Here is a 16,738-nt window from a genome sequence, read left to right as displayed (position 1 = left end):
GCTATTGAAGCAGAGAGCCCAACATCCTAGGAATGACCAGGAAAAGCCTGCAGGACTTCCAGGACCACAACCTCCACCAGCCCCTGAAACTCTTCACAGGGAGACCTCCTTGAGTGTCTAAGAAGGGAACAGTATATCTAAAGGAGTTCCTGAACCCCACCAAGTGCCTGCCCCCAACCCAGCACAGGCATCATCCCCATTTGTCCCCAAGAATAATTTTCCCCCATTGTCAGGTGGAAGGCAAGGAGACAGGTTCAGAGATATTAACATTTGGCCATTGTTCGTGGATTCAGTCCCAGTATGTTTATTTACATTTATTTTTTTAAATATTTTACTTATTTGTTCCATGTAGTACTTTTAATAAATATTATAGTTTCCTTGACATGTGTGTGGATCCTCCTTCCTAAGTATGATGAACCTAAGATGTTTTCAGGTTTGGGGTTGGGCCCCACAATTCATCGCATGTGAATTGGAGTGGTGTAACTGTCAAGTGCCATCATACTGCAAACATGTTTCTGTCTGCCCACCTTTCCACTGTTTCCTGTGTTTGTATTCATGAATCTGCCTCTATGGCCTGCTAAGAATTGCAGAATAAATGAATAACAACGTTTTTGGCTCACATACTCACTTGCCCCTTTCAGTGGGCAAAGTATTTGGGTATGACTGCTACTGATGGCCCCCACACACTTAGGAAACCCCAGCCTCTCAAATCCAGCTATTATTTCTGGAACTTTTCTTATGGCAATCATCCTTGGGTAGATCACAGTATTCATTGATGGGGTTGTGGTTGTACGGGTTTGCGAGACAGTGACATTTCCAACCCCACAGTGATTTGTAACAAACCTTGTCTAGAGTGACCAGCTTCCACAGGGCAATAGCAACCCACTTCTGCACTTGTATGACTTCCCTGACTCAAGTGTTCTGGCATAACAACAGCGCCAGGGGGATGTGGGTATATGCATGTACCGAACATTATACCCATGTCCAGTACAATGGTGGCTAATCAGGGCGGGTATAGGGAATATGTGCCAGCATGTACACAGTCCAGTAACCAAGTATGCATACCAGTGCAGACATAGACATGGAACTGGCACTTCATTACTGTGCCGAAATATGGTGATAACTTCTCTCAGAACCAACAAAATAGTAAATGCAGAACTCTCCACTGAAAGACAGTTAAAACATTTTCACAGTATACAACAACATTTACTTAGTCAACTAATTTTGTAGTCTTGTTTTTAGAAGTCCTTAAAAGTTTCATTCAAAGTTGTAGAGTTCAAATAACATACAGAGAAGCTGATTGGTGAACTTAAATAATATAAAGTCACATGGGCATCTACACATACGCATGGGCGCTCACACACACGGAATTCTGCCTCCATCTAAATCAATGGGAGTTTTGCTATTGACTTCAATGGAGCCTTGCAGTCCATGGGAATGGGAAAGCATTCAGCACCTCTTGAAAGCATTAAGGACCTTGCAAGATGTGGCATATAGTGAATACATATCTAGTATATTATCTGTTCTAAAATGATTCTAATAATGTTACTGCTTTTCAGGGAAATACATTTTAGTCATGATCAGCATATCAGACTCCCTTTGTGAATCATCATTAAAATTAATTCTTTTGTAAACCCCCAAAACTAATGTAAATCATCTGCCAGAAGAAAAGAGAGTGTATGTGAACCATTTGTGCTTTTGCAACAGAACTCAAACATCTATCTGAACAGTATTTCCATCAATGTAACTGTTGCTTATTTACTCTGATACATATACCAACATTTCAGCCGGAGTCTATAGGAAAGAGTTTCATTTACAGCTGCCTGAGAAATACTTAATTTACTTTTTAATGAAGTTCATTAGTTAAGACTTTACATGGTACAGTATTGCTCGGAGCTGGAGCCTGACCCTACTTTGCCTTTTCTTTCCTCACATATTTGCTTTTATCATGCCAGTTTTACTCAAGTGACACTGAAATATGAAGATTTTTCTGATCTTTTTTTTTTTTTTTTTTTTGGAAGGAGCTTATCAGTTGTAAGGCATAGATTTTGAATGTGAGCTTTGATGTAACAGCCCCAGTGCCTTTCTTTTTTATTTGGGGCATTAAGTTCAATTACATATTCAAAGTATCTGTTCAGGGCTTTGGCTAGAATTTTTCAAAAACTAAAATAGAGAAGGTGGGGTTTTTTTGGACACTTTCATTGATGGTTCATACTTTTTAGGAATTTGACTCAAGTTCAGCATTATCCTTTTTGTCAGCTGCAGTAATTAAATGTATAGCTGTGGTTGGTGCTCTCATTCCTCTGTAGGTGTTTCAAACGCAAACTGGTTAAGAAAAACAATCAGTGTTGTCAAGAAAAAGTTGCCTTGTGATACAACAGCTGGTAGAATGTTTGGTCTATTTTGTTCTCGACTGAATAAAATCCGGCATTGACAAAGAACTACAATGAGAAATTCTCTCTCCTGGAAAAATATGTTAAGTCCGACATTGCCATTTACTGACCAATGTAATGAAAAGCAAATTACAACTATCTTTGTGATAGCTGTTGTGCTTTATGTAAAATCAGCTGCATAATTTCCTTATGTTTAAGGTGCTGGAAAAACTAAAAAAAGGTATTTTAGCAGAACCACCACATATGATTCCCGATTAAAGAATACATTTGGCCATTAAAGCCTTTAACAAGATTTTTGTGAGCTGTTCATTGAGTTCAGTTAACATGATAAGATAGCTGATTTTTTTTAAAGACATTTCAAAGCAGATGGAAGAGCCGTGTGAGTCTGGAGATATTCTCTTTCCACTTAAAGCTTTGCAAGCAAACTCAAAGCCTAGCCAGTTTGCCTCCAAAGTCCCCAGTTGGGAAAATAAGATCTTTTTTTAAAAAGTCTCCTGGCATTATAGCCAGACAGTTATTTTTTAAACTTAGAAAACATAATTAAAGTTCATTGAAATCTTTCATGAAGATAAAAGGAACACAAGGGGAAGTGGAGTAACAGCCAGTAAGTAAAAAACAAAAACCAAGGTGGCAATCCAACCACAGAATAGTGGCACTGTTATTATAGTCACCAAAGCCTGAAACACTTCAGAAGGATTTACTGCAGTTACTGTTGCTATTGTTGCTGGCAAATGTTTTTGGGCTTGACATTTATTCTCTCATATTTTTCCATGCCAGACCTTTCCAATCCTTTTCCATCCCTTGTTATTCCTCCAGACTTCAGAAAATGACCATATTTCTGGCTTTTGTGTTTTATAAAGCATTTCATATTAAAACAAGATATAGTTTTAAAAAATAGTTTGATTTTATACATAATAAGGGTCAAGTTCCAATAGCCTTACTCATGTCGAGTAGTATCTTACTCCACAAGTAACAGCCCATTGGATGTCAGTGTGACTGCTATTGATGATATTAACTGGAGTAAGGGTATCAGAATCTGGCCGTGAATGAATGAGACTGGAATAGAGGGAGACTGAAACATGTAAGAGCTTAAACTGCAAAGATTAGAGATGAGCTAGAGGTAGAACTTTCCACCTCAACACCCTACCTCAAAGTTAGGTGGTTCAGATGAAAATAGAGCGTGGCCCACAACCACCCCTGAAAACGCAAAATCCAAGCAATAACGTTTCCCAAAACCAAAACACAACCTCCTCAGCTCATTTCTACTAACAGATAAATATGAAATACAAATAAATGTACTGTCATGCCTAACTTAAAGAGGAGAATACACACAACTATTAATTTGTAAAAAGTCAGAAAGCCAGTGATATAGCAAAAAGGAGTGAATGCAATTTTAAAGATAAGACATAACATAATATATTCAAAAAGTTGGTAATTGAAAACAGCAGGGTATTTCGTTGTTTGTTGTTTGTAGAATGGGAGTTTTTCTATTATTATACTACCATCCAATATACTAGTATCCATCAAGTAGTGCTTTTCCATGTGCTAATATGTTAGCGTTGTTTTTGTTACTGTCAGAGCTGCAGCAACTGCATCTCAACTTGCACTAGTGATTCAATATTTTAGGGGAGTTAAAATAATAATTGTCCACATCTTGGCATGAGAATACAGAGAGCTTTCGGCCCATCGCCCAAGAATTTGCAGTGACATCAACAGAGAAGGATGTAGCAGCAGCAGCTTTTGGGACATCAAATGTGTCAGCATCAGAAGGAGCAGCAGCATGAGCAGACTGTACTGATGGTACTTCTTTCTTGCTTTGCCATGGCTGTCTGAACTCCTATGGGCCATTTCTGCATACCGTGGTTGCCATTAAAAAGCCAACATGTGCCAACAGTTCTCACACAATGGTATCTGAGTTACCACCGTTATTTCCTATCCTAACTATCAGGCAGGTGTTTTTCAACATTTACATACACATCTTATTGGTTAACTTTCAAGATCAGGGTCTTATTTAGCATTATTCATTATTAAACCATATTGTTTAAGGTAAAAACAATGTATATCAGCATCTATTTCACAATTAACAAGCATCCATTAATATTTTCTTAGTTATGAAGTGGTATTTAATTTATCCTACAGTAAGCACAAGTTTATATATAAACTGCAAGATCTAGTTTCAAATGGTTACTGTACATTAAATCTTAGGTGACTGTTAAAATCAGGTTTATTGAGCTATGACAACTACATATCTAAGATACCTGTCTTATGTAGTTATTAAATGTTAAATATTTCATCACTTTATTATTATATAATGTACAGTACTATTACAGTTGTCTGAAGTCTATATTTGATCTTTATTTAAGACTTTATGTAGGACACAGGGTAAAACTGCCTAAGTGACTTTAAGGGACTTAGGAACCTACGGGCCACATTTTAAAAGGTATTTAGGTGCCTAAAGATACAGATAGGTGCCTACTCTGAATCTCAGAAATGCCTGACTCCCATTGAAATCAATCATTTTTGAAAATTTCATTTTCAAAAGTGACTTAGGCATTTAGGAGCCTAAGTCTTATTGATTTTCAAGCATTATCCTCAGCTGCTTCTTTAACAGATAGATTCTAAATGCCATTCAATGGTGTTGCATAGGCTGCAGAAGAGAATGAAGCCTGTTAATGGTGTGCATTTTGTTGCTGCACGTGGTAAAATATTCAGGATAAAAATCTTGGCCGCATTGAAGTCAGTGGGAGTTTTCCCATTAGTATGCAAGCACTGAACACCTCAACATTTTAAAATAACATTTTGAAAATAGGAAGGATAATAATTCCATAATGCTACCATTCAAGTGAAAAATTCCTAAGGGCCGTATTCCATTAATGAGATTTTACCCCTACTGCAAGTCCTAAGTGCCTAAGTCTTGCCACAGGTACAGCATGAATTGGTAAAGAGCTAAAAGCAGGAGCTCACCAGGTGTATGAATGATTTGCTTGTCACAAATTTGTTACTGCAATAATCCAGAATGTATTCAGTTGACATAGATGACTACAAAACTAGTTGGCTGACAGTCTAACCTGAAGCTCTCAAGAAAGCTTCTGTGGAAATATGTGCTTTGTGTTGTTAGTCTGTATAATTCTGATATAATGAACTTACTTGGTGTGAAGTGTACTAGGATTGATACAAATATATTTGTAATAACCAAGATTTCTCAGCTGTGTGTGTGTGTGTGTGTGTGTGTGTGTGTGTGTGTGTGTGTTCATTGTGACCCCCACAAATGAGGGCTGAAGAAGTAATGCATGAGGAATGAGGATGATTCTTGGGGATCTCTGACTGTGATTAATAGGATGCCAGGAATATTTGTGACACCTTCTTAGTCTATATCTCTTTTCTTCTGGGATGCTCCGCTATTTGTTATCTGCATAAAATGTTGACTCAGTTTACTGGTTAAATATGGCAAATAAAAAAAATTAAAAAGGTAAAAATACCACACTCACAAATTTTTCAGGCCTGTTTTTGATTTATGTTTTGTCAAATAATTATTAGCTTAATGTGGTAGCGGGTGGGTTACAAGTAAATTCTTTATGCAACTGATAGACTCCCTTTTTTAGCCACTTCCAATTTGAAAAGTTAAGCATTTCTAAATCTTCTGGCAGAGGCTAACTACAAGGCTGCAATTATGAATATAAAGAGTGTTTTTGTATTATTCAATGTCCCTCCAAACTCACCTATTAGAAAATCAGAAAGAGAAAGGGGCTACAATAAGCTTTAGGCTTAGTGTTCAAGTCTTTCCCCAATGAGAGTCTTTCAGTCTCTTTAAAAAAATAAAGCAGAGACAGAAATAAAACAAAAGCAGATCTGTAGTGCTGCAGCACATCTCAAAAACCTCGTTTCATTGCTTTATTAAAGTTCTGAACAGGTTCAATACAAAGGGTTTCCTTGCCCTTTCTCAGATGAATAAGCCTTTCACAATCTGTTTAGTAAGTGGAAAGGGGGAAGGGTAGTTAATGTACAACAACAGCAGCAACAACAATGCAAGAAAGATTCTATTCATAACGAGGGGGGAAGAGACTTTAGGGATTGATGAGATTTTAGTTCAGAATTGAAGAGAATGCTCTAACCAGGTCCAGACCTACCTTGTAGCTTGAAAGCTTTTTTGAGTCTCCAGCGAACCGATGTAGTATGGGACCTAAAAGTTACTTGCAGCTAATGCAAATACAGAGAGCCTTAAAATGAGAGTTGGTAACACATTTTAGTACTTATTGTATTTTTCTCTTCATCTAGTTTAATTTTTCTATGTCTAAGATAATTCCATGAAGAATAGCATACAAGTATTCAGTCCAGCCTAGAAAAAATGTTAGAGGAATAGTACCTGGCTGACCTTTTTCTTACCTGCTTTAAAGACACAAAAATCTGATGCAAATATCACATTTGCACTAACCAAATCAACACTAAATGCTCTGTGAAGTGGATTAAATGTGTTTTTGTAGTTGAATACAGCTTTCTTTGAGTTCCTCTTTGGGGCACGTTGCCTTTGGCTACGCTGAGCATAAGTTTTACATTTGCCAGAGTATTTTGTGATTCTGAAGTTCCTTGTGAAGACAGTATCTAGTCTGTCTGTTTCTAAGCAAACAGAAAATAAAAAGCCAGCACACAGTTCTTTAAACAAGGAGTTTGACCCACTACCACCTCAGGAGCAGAGATAAATTGCATGGAATTGGCAGCTAAGGTATCTTTTTTTTTGAAATTTCAGACCATGAGAGTTCAACAAGATAATAATATTGACCATTTTACTTCCTCAAATACTGTGGAAACACTAATTAACTAATCTTACAATACTTCTGTAAAGCACAGTTCCACTCTGGAAAATGACTTTAGGAAAATAGCATTGCGGGGTTCCACATTTATTGTGTCTCGCTGATTCCTGTTGTGTTGCATGGGCAGAGGCATACACAGGATGACCAGATGGCAAGTGTGAACAATCGGAACAGGGAGTGGAGGGTAATAGGCATCTATATAAGACAAAGCCTCGAATATCGGGACTGCCCCTATAAAATCAGGACATCTGGTCACCCTAGGCATACCACAAATCCTGGCTAGGGTAAAATAGGAACAAGTATATCAAGGTACATTACTCACAGGGGAAGTGACTCCCTGCCTAACTCATCCTTGTCGAGGACTTCAGAACTTCCTGTACTTGCACAGAGTCAGAGAGAGAGGCACAAAGGAAGTTCGTAGGAAGGGTAGTCAATATACCAATGTACATTCACTTCAATTTCTGAATTGAATCAAACTGCCTCTTTTTAATGTTTTTTTTAATAACTATGAGACCCGCAGACTTACCCTTCTCTTAGACATACACTCCTGTGTATTATGCACCTGTATATTCTGTGGGATCTGGGACTGTCAAAAATGGTGTTTCTAAGCCAACTTTGTAGAAACAGATTAATCATGGGAATTTGCAATCATATTGTTTGAACTATACAGCAGGTAGCATAGGCCATACATGGAAGTTTGATTGCTGCCAATGTTGCTACTTATTCTGCATTGCTAGGACACCAAGGAAAATCTATCTGCTATTTGTATGAGATGACCTGGACATGGTTAAAAAAAACACCATTCATTGTTAATTTCTTTACATGTTTCTCTGGACTAGGCTGCACAGTGCTAGTGGCAGGCACAATGCAATATGACATAACACTATTGTTTTGGACTAAAAGAAGCTTTAAAGCATATCATTTTCACATCATCTTTCTGCTATCAGTTCTAATAACCTAATAACACTCCCAAACCATATCTCCTACCAGTGTAGATACTAATATGTCAACACTATCTACAAACTTTGTATCTCTGTTTGGCATCAACAAAAATTATTATATATTTCATTACTCTGGCACTTTCCAGTTAGAAAACCACAACCCTAATGTTAACTTTTTATAACACCATAGATGATGCTAGTATAATTACACAAGTTAACCATAATCAAATTATCTTATTTTACTAATTCTTATGGTTCCGTAACAATCGACTGGGTATTGTGATTTTCATTGTAAAGCTCTTACCTTTGTGATAAGCACATACTTTTTTTAATTTCAATCTGTATTATAAACATATATGTGATTATTATCATGAATTATATTTATATTGTTTTCTCCTGCATCAAGGAACACAATGTTGTCTTATCATTCTTAGACATCATATTCAGAAACACTGTGCTCTTTAGCCTAACAGGATACTAAACTATATTGAAATGTAGAGAATTGATTACAGAGCTGGAGGAATTTATTTCAGAAAATTTTAAACCAGGGCAAATTTTGTGGATTCAGAACTTTTGTCGGGTGGACCAATTTTTTTGAGGTTTTTTTGAGGTTAAAATTTCATTAAAAATGTAATTTATTAGGAAAGAGATTTAGACAGTTCAAGAAATGAGTGGCAATTTAGTTCCATCTGACCCTAGACTTAGCTTAACCTTCCTTCTCATTCTTACCCAAAGTCAATGGGACTGTTAGTGGAGTAAGGTACTATTCAATGACTTTCAAGTATCAGAGGGGTAGCCGTGTTAGTCTGAATCTGTAAAAAGCAACAGGGGGTCCTGTGGCACCTTTAAGACTAACAGAAGTATTGGGAGCATAAGCTTTCGTGGGTAAGAAGCTCACTTCTTCAAATGCAAGAACCTCACTTCTTCAGATTCAATGACTGACAGATACATTGTGTTTTAAGGATCTGCGCATTCAAATTTTGAATTCACTTTCTGCGAACTTGCTTTGTAGTAAAATTCAATCATTTGAATGATCACAGGAAGCGACCTTCAAAGGAAGGGTGAACATGACCAACAGTGAATTCATTTAAAAATTCACATGAAACATTTTGGAAATTTTTTGCATTATTTACCCAGTGTTAAAAGATTATAATTTTACTATATCTAATTCACAGAGGAGTTTCATGGTACTAGAGAGGGTATTACACGGTGCTGTTTGAGAAGGCCTGAAGTAAACTAGTTAATCCATTTTAATACACTGTGTTGTGTTTTCTGGTGGCTGCCTCTGTTGAGTGTTAGCTCAAGACCAGACAACTTTTCTCAGCACTGTCCCTGTATATTGTCTATGTCCTGATGCATGTTTATTTAGTATTTTGTTAAGGACTCAATCCTACAAGCTACTGAAAGAATCTTGGGAGTCAAACCACCAGCACTCAACATTTCCACAGAGCCGCTGCAGGGAGGCTTCTGCATAATACAGAGAAATGAACATGACACTCAGCAATGGTAGAACACCTCTACCCTTGCCCTAAACTGAGCCCTGGTGAGTTAGCGATTCAAAGGGCATGACAGGAGGCAACATAGGATTTTGAGAAGGCACGGAGGTTTAGGTATAGTTCAGTAAATGCAGATGGTGTGCCCAGAATTCGCAGCTGCTCTTGCTGTAAACCAGAAGCAGTGCACTCAAGGGCGTTTAAGAGCTGCACTTGAAATAGAGAACAAGAGGAGCTATGAGGACCACACACTGATACAGGAATGTGCCCAATGAGTATAAGAAAATGGCATTTCTCAGCCAGCTGCTCAGTGCCTCATGACCTGAAATATTGTAATTTTCAAATGGAAGCTAGGTAAGCATCTTTTACCACCTAGCCCAGTTATTTTTAGTCCATGGAATTTCATGTTGTTATTTAGTGGCACTCTTTTCACACCACTTTTCTTAAGGTGATACCAGCATTTCCATCCTTTGAGTGTGTCTCACACATGTGCAACACTCCCAATGACAGTAAGTGCAGTACTTATAACTCTGTTATAAAGATGTTTCTCTGGGCTAAAAATTGGAAAACAAATGGTCAAACCAGGAACATATTTTTTAAAAATGTTAAACATGTCTAGCCATTTACATGAAAAGAGCTTAAAAATATGTTATGTCTTTTGACTTTTTCCTCTCCTTTCTTTTTCTGAATTCCACAACTCTTAATGCTTCTGTTTATTGAAATGAAACCTATAATAGGACTGATTCTGCATTGTCTTGCACATGCTGTAGTCATTTATATGTGCACAAAGTGAGTGCAAAATGGATGAAGTGTTGCCAGAGCAGGATAATACAAAATTTGAAAATAGATATATTCACAAAATAGAAGAAAGGGGAGAATCAGACCAGTCATCTTAACTGTGGACTTTTCTTGAGGCTATTTTGTTTGGGGAGTTAAATGCTTAGCTTCATCAATATGTAAATAAAATTTACTAGTCAACATAGAAATTCAACTAGCTTACCCTTTACCATAACAATTAATAATAATCAAAACTAATGATTTATTACTCACCCATAGAAAAAGGAACAATTACCTGTCATCGGCAAGTAGAATTTTGGAAGCCTGCGGTTGAGTTATTTCCAAAATTTAAGGAGTGTGCTTTGTACAAAACCCAGTGTAAGCAAGAACTCTTTTATAATGATTTTGATGCTACTAACTTAGCATGTATGCAAGGCAGCCAAACTGACATGATAGACTTTAATAATAGAAAAGTGCTCTAACTCCAAATGTAAACTGACAGTACCAAACAATAATCATGCAATTATAAAACAGACAAAAATAGGAAACTAAATTAATAAGTGAACAGAGAATCCAGAGCAAAGTGAATTAACCTTTGCTGTTTTATTCTGTGTTCTACTAGAATCTTCAAAACAGTAGTTTTGGCAGTATTCAGTGGGCAACAATGGATGTTATTAAGCATCACAATGTAATTTTTCTTTAAGAAACCATACTTGCTTGTTTCTTGACAGAGTACCATCGAGGTCCCTAATAAAATGGTTTTAATCAAACTTTTGTGAATGTTTTCAGAATGTGACAGCAAAGTTCCCATGCTTACCGTGGGGAAAATCTTGCCCCCATAAAAGTCTTCACGTGGAGTTTTGCTATTCACTTCAATGCAATGCGGATTTCACCCAATATTTTGATCCTGAAATAATTAAGGGATGTATCTTTGCAACACTACATAGTGCTAAATGGAGGGCAATACTGAACTGTTCAGTGAATTCTTTGTCACATGGCCATTCTAAAGACTGTGTTGTCAACAGATGTGACATTTAAATTAAACATGAAAGGCCAGATCCTGAGCCCTGTTAGTCTGTTTATGGCACACCCAGTAGACCTAACCTTGGCCTAACTCACCAGTTGAGGATTACCCTAGTTTCCTTACTCAGGTGAAACTCCCATTGAGTTCACATTCAAATCAATGGGAGACCACTCCAATCTGGCCCACTGCCTGTTGTCACTCAGCAAAAAGATATTATAGTTGCTGTCCCATTTCAAGACTTTGTTGTTGCTACACTATCTAATTGCTCCAGGTTGACCCTCTAAACCAGCCAAATCACATAGTGAGGAATTTCCAAGAGCAGCAACACCTTTGTCATTTCTGAAGATGAAACCAGAATCCTTGCCCAGTTCCAAACCTTCCTGACCTGACTTGCTGTGTGTCTGTGTATAAGTTATAAATGTGTGTGGGACTCTCTGTGTGTTGCACTTTCCCTCCCTAGCGTCACTCCATAAGCCAAAGATGGCTGCCATGGTACCTCTATGAAATTTTGAATTTGTCAAACTTTTGAGCTACGTATGGATTTTGCAAGCCAATCTGTGAAACATTTTGGGATCTTGAAATTTCACAGACACTTAAGTTCTAAAGGGTTAGAAAAGAAAAATATATAAAATGAACTGTCAAAAAACTAATACATGACTTCATGAAAGATTTTTCAGCCATTTTGCCAAGCTCTAAGTATTAGATCTGGTTGGAAAATGGATTTTTTCCATGAAAATTTTTGACAAAACCCAAAATTATTGTAATTTAAATTTCCCAAAGAAAATTTCAATGTTTTCATCAAAAACCTGAAAACATCTTGCTTTTCATTTTCTGATGAAAAATCAAACTTTTTTTGAGGAAAGCAGACAGTTTCTGTGAAATTTTTCATTTTGCCAAAACCCCCGTTTTTTTCCAGAAAAAACTTGGAGCAGAAAATTTTGTACGAGCCCCACTAAATGCCTAAATGCAATACTTTTGGGGAAGAAGTTGGCAGAATAATACAACAAGTGTCCTGTTCATTACATCAGCAGCTGATTTTTCTAGGCACTCATGCTTGTTCCATTAAGTTGAGCAATGGAAATGATGGATCTGCTGACTTAAGCGGGTTAATGTTGACAATGAACAATTATTATTTTTGACAAGAATACCAAAGGGTTTCAAGATGACTGTTCTAACTGAAAGCAGATTATGAGTTGAGTTTTATTACTAACTGTCAAGCATTGCTGTCAGGCATATAAAAGTGTGATATAAAGGAAGATCATTTTATTATAGTAGGAGACAAAGCAGAGTTCGAACGATGACCTTTTTTGTGGTAGCTTTTTCAATTACCCACAGGAAGAAAGAGGCAGAGCCCCCAGCATCTTAAAAAGGGAGATGAGGGGAGAAAACATCCGGAAGAGGACATTTCCCTCCAGATAGAAAACAGTGACAGCAAAAAGCACAATGTGATCTTAATGAAGTCAGGATTTGTGTTTGGCTGTAGGTCTAGTGCTTGACTTCAGTTTCTTTTCTTGTTGATACAGTGAGATTGTACGAGGGGGTTATGGGACCCTCTCATTAGCCTCCCAGGGAGTAGTTCTCAGGGACTGAGATAATCACAAATGCAAGTGATGTTTTCAACTGGGCTTTAGTTGGGCTGGCTTTCCCATGATCTGTCAGTACATATTGTGAAACAAACTTACCTTGATGTTAGAGCTTTTGGTCTCCGTTAGGGCTAACTGAAGGACCACAATATTGCAGATAGAGATGGAAAACACCTATGAGAATAGAGCATTGAATCTGTGCAGCACACCCTTCATGCTACTTTCTGGTCAACTGTGTTAACAGCTCGACAGGTTCCAACCGCCACAGGAAATAGTGTCATAGAATCATAGGGTTAGAAGGGACCACAAGGGTCACCTAGTCTAACCCCCCTGCCAATATGCAGGATTTGTTCTGTCTAAACCATTCAAGACAGATGGCTATTCAGCCTCCTTTTGAAAACCTCCAGTGAAGGAGCTTCCACAACCTCCCTAGGCAGCCCGTTCCATTGTCCTACTGTTCTTACAGTTAAGAAGTTTTTTCTAAAATTTAATCTAAATCTGCTATGCTGTAGTTGGAACACATTGCCTCTTGTCCTTCCCTCTGTAGCTAGAAAGAACAACTAGTCTCTTATGCAAAGGGTGAATTTGACCCATTAGATGCCTTGATATTTAGGCTGAACCCACAGATGGATGAATCTTCTCACTATTTTTACTCATACCCACAGGTAGAGCCACTCCCGACAACAATGCGTTGAACCTGTCTGGCAGAAAATATGCCTTTGCCAAAAGAAAATTTCCCAACATGTCTATTAAATATTTTTAATGATTGCCTGAGGTGGTACTTCCCCTTCTCCAGCCTCCCCGAATACCCAAAACATTTTTAAAAATACAATTTTCAGGTTGTTATATTTTAACAAGTTTCCATTTTATTTCTTTTTCTTTCATCCCTGTTTGTTGAATTCTAATGCCTACAAGTATCTCCACAACATCCTTCCAGGATTCCACATTTTCCCTTAACAGCCCCGTCATGATCTCCAGTTTCATCATGCAGGTCTAATTTGCTGAGGTCCAGAAAATTATCCACTGTTAAAGCAGCATTTCTGCCATCTTTTGAATGGTTTAATATTGTTGAAGAACACATCAAAAAATCTACCATGTAGCTTTTCCTCTTCGCTTCTTTAAGTCCACTGCAGTCATCAGGTTGCCACGTATCAATACATTTGCAGCCATTGGTCTCAGCTCCTTCTGGACGTAGCAGCACGTGTCATGAGAAAATACACCTTTGACTGGGCAGTCCTGTGGAAAGCTTCAGTTAGGCCTACACTTTGAAAGCAAGGAGTAAAATCGTGGTACTTACCCCCATTGACTTCGTAGCACCATGATTTCACCTAGGGTCACCAAATAAAAGGAAAAAAGGAAAGCAAATAAAATGACTTGCTAGCCCAGCAAGCAGACACAAGGAAGGTAGGCTAAGTTTTTAGAACCTGTGTGGCTCAGCAGAGCATAGTGGAAGAGTTGAAATACACATTAGCTTCAGCTTACTATCTTATTCCCCTCTCTAACAAGACTCTTTAAACAAGCCTGATTTTATTAAAAAATGAAATGAGGTGTCAGAAGAGAAAATAACAGGGTGGGGGGGAAATAGCAGGAATGGACAGAAGAGAAAATAAAGGGAGGTGCATTAGAGTGAAGATGGAAAGAATTTTGAAAGTTTATGTTCTTTTTTTAGTCCTTCCTTCACCTCACACTATCTTCTTTGCACTTCTTTCAAGTGACATTTCTTCTTCTTTATTCCTCTTGCATCACTCTACCCCAGAACTCAGCTGAGCCACAAGGCAAAGCACTTATACTGGACGTGGCTATTTTGGCTGGTAAAGTATTGGCAGATATGTTGCATGGAAATGTCTTGCAACGTATCAACCATCTGTTATACCCTCCTTGTTTGGGGGCCAGTTTTCCATACATTTATGTATTTAATTTTAAGAATATGTAAAGAACTCTTTCATGGAATTGCTGACATTTCTGACATTTTACAAGGGAACTTCCCGATTATGCATAGAGAAAATGAATAGCCAAAATAAACAAAGGAAAGGAAGATGGTGTATAAATGGTACATTTATATTGAATGTGTGCCTTTGCAAAAATGTCAAAAGTGAACTGAAGGTGTCTGTCTGATGCCAGCCTTCCTGTTAATTTTTCTGGAGAACGTCACTGCACTTTCACATAGTGTTTTTTTTTTCCTTTAAATTGCATGCTCAGTAAAACTTCCGTTTGTCTATCTCAATTCATAAAAGATCTGCTTAAAGTTTATATGCTGTTGTAGCTCTTGGAGAATTTGTTGTCTGCTTTTGTACATAAGCAGCTGCATGCACTTACAAGCGCTATATGAAAACGGGGGGATTCTGACTGTCTTGACTGACCCACACGCAGCACTCAGTGCTCTGCTGTGCCCAGTCTAACTGGGTACAGCAGAGGGCGGGGAGCTGCAAAGGAGTCACTTGCATCTCCCCTATCCTGAGGGCAGCCAAGGTCAGTTCGTCCCTGGTGCAATGGACTTCCTGGGGCCACCTGCCTGCCAGGAACTACTGAAACACAGCATGCTCCAGCCACTTTCCCTCCTGCCCCGGCATGGCTTCTATGCAGGAGCCATCTGTTGAGCCAGCCCCTTTACACTATCCCAGAATACTTCACACACGCAAGGGTTCCCCCTATAGCAGCTCAAAGGGCTTGAGAGTAAGTCCACAATACTGTATGTGCAAGCGTGGAGAGAAATAGCACTAGACTCTTTGCCCAAAGTTACTGAGATTACAGTTGAACAGCAGTCAAGAATTCTTTAGCGCACACACATAATACCTCTTGCTGCTCTTTTTTGTCAGTGATCATTTGCTAATCAGTGCATCTTTAATTGTAGGCTGAATTTTGCCTCCATTCCACTCTTGCAGCTCTGTCCCCTGTCTTGTCCTCAGTCCATAATAGCCGCGTGATGGTGTATTGCCTAATCTAAAATGTGCAGTGTGAACACTTTTGCAACAATCAGAAGTTGTGTTAAAATGCAATACTGGCAGAAAGGGTAAAAGTTTTCTGAAAGGAATAAATGGATTCTAAACAGTAAATGTAAAGCTTTGCATTCCTTCTTATTTCAGAACTCACCCATGTATCTGGTTATTCTTTGAGACAACGGATACTGCTGCACGGAATGCCTTTGCATTTGGCTGCATGTCATTAGTAATGATAGCAAGCAGAGCACATGCTGTTCATCAGTGTGCTGTAGATACAGGGCTTTTGGATTATGACACGGAACATGGTCAGATATTGTTGCTTCTTGCTAGTTGGCACTGGACTTGTTTGTCACAGGCCTGAAGGACACATATGACAACCTGTCTGGGAGATCCTGTTGAACAATATATTTTAAATGTTGCTGATGAGTTTTTCCAAAAGATCAAAATTAATGCATGTAGGAGGAAGACAGGGAGCAGAGAGGCAGCAGGAGGTTCAGAGACTTCACACAGATGGTTCTGCCTTCCTGCTGATCCCCAGGATCTATGAGTGGATGTCGTGCCTCATTCCACGGAGTGGTGGGGTTACCTCCTTTAATGAAAAAATGTGAGAGAAAGTCCTCAAGGAAAAACTTTATAGTCTTCCTTTACCCACTATCAAAGACTTTACCTCATAAGGCGGTGATTATAAGGCGGTGACCCTTAATAAAGACATCAGCTTTTGCTGATAATAATGTCCACTCCCTCCCTCTCAGCTCATATATGTGTGTGAGTGTGTGGGTA

Source organism: Malaclemys terrapin, chromosome 4 (assembly GCF_027887155.1).
Source record: "Malaclemys terrapin pileata isolate rMalTer1 chromosome 4, rMalTer1.hap1, whole genome shotgun sequence".
Lineage (NCBI taxonomy): Eukaryota > Metazoa > Chordata > Testudines > Emydidae > Malaclemys > Malaclemys terrapin.
Note: the sequence above shows the minus strand (reverse complement) of the source record.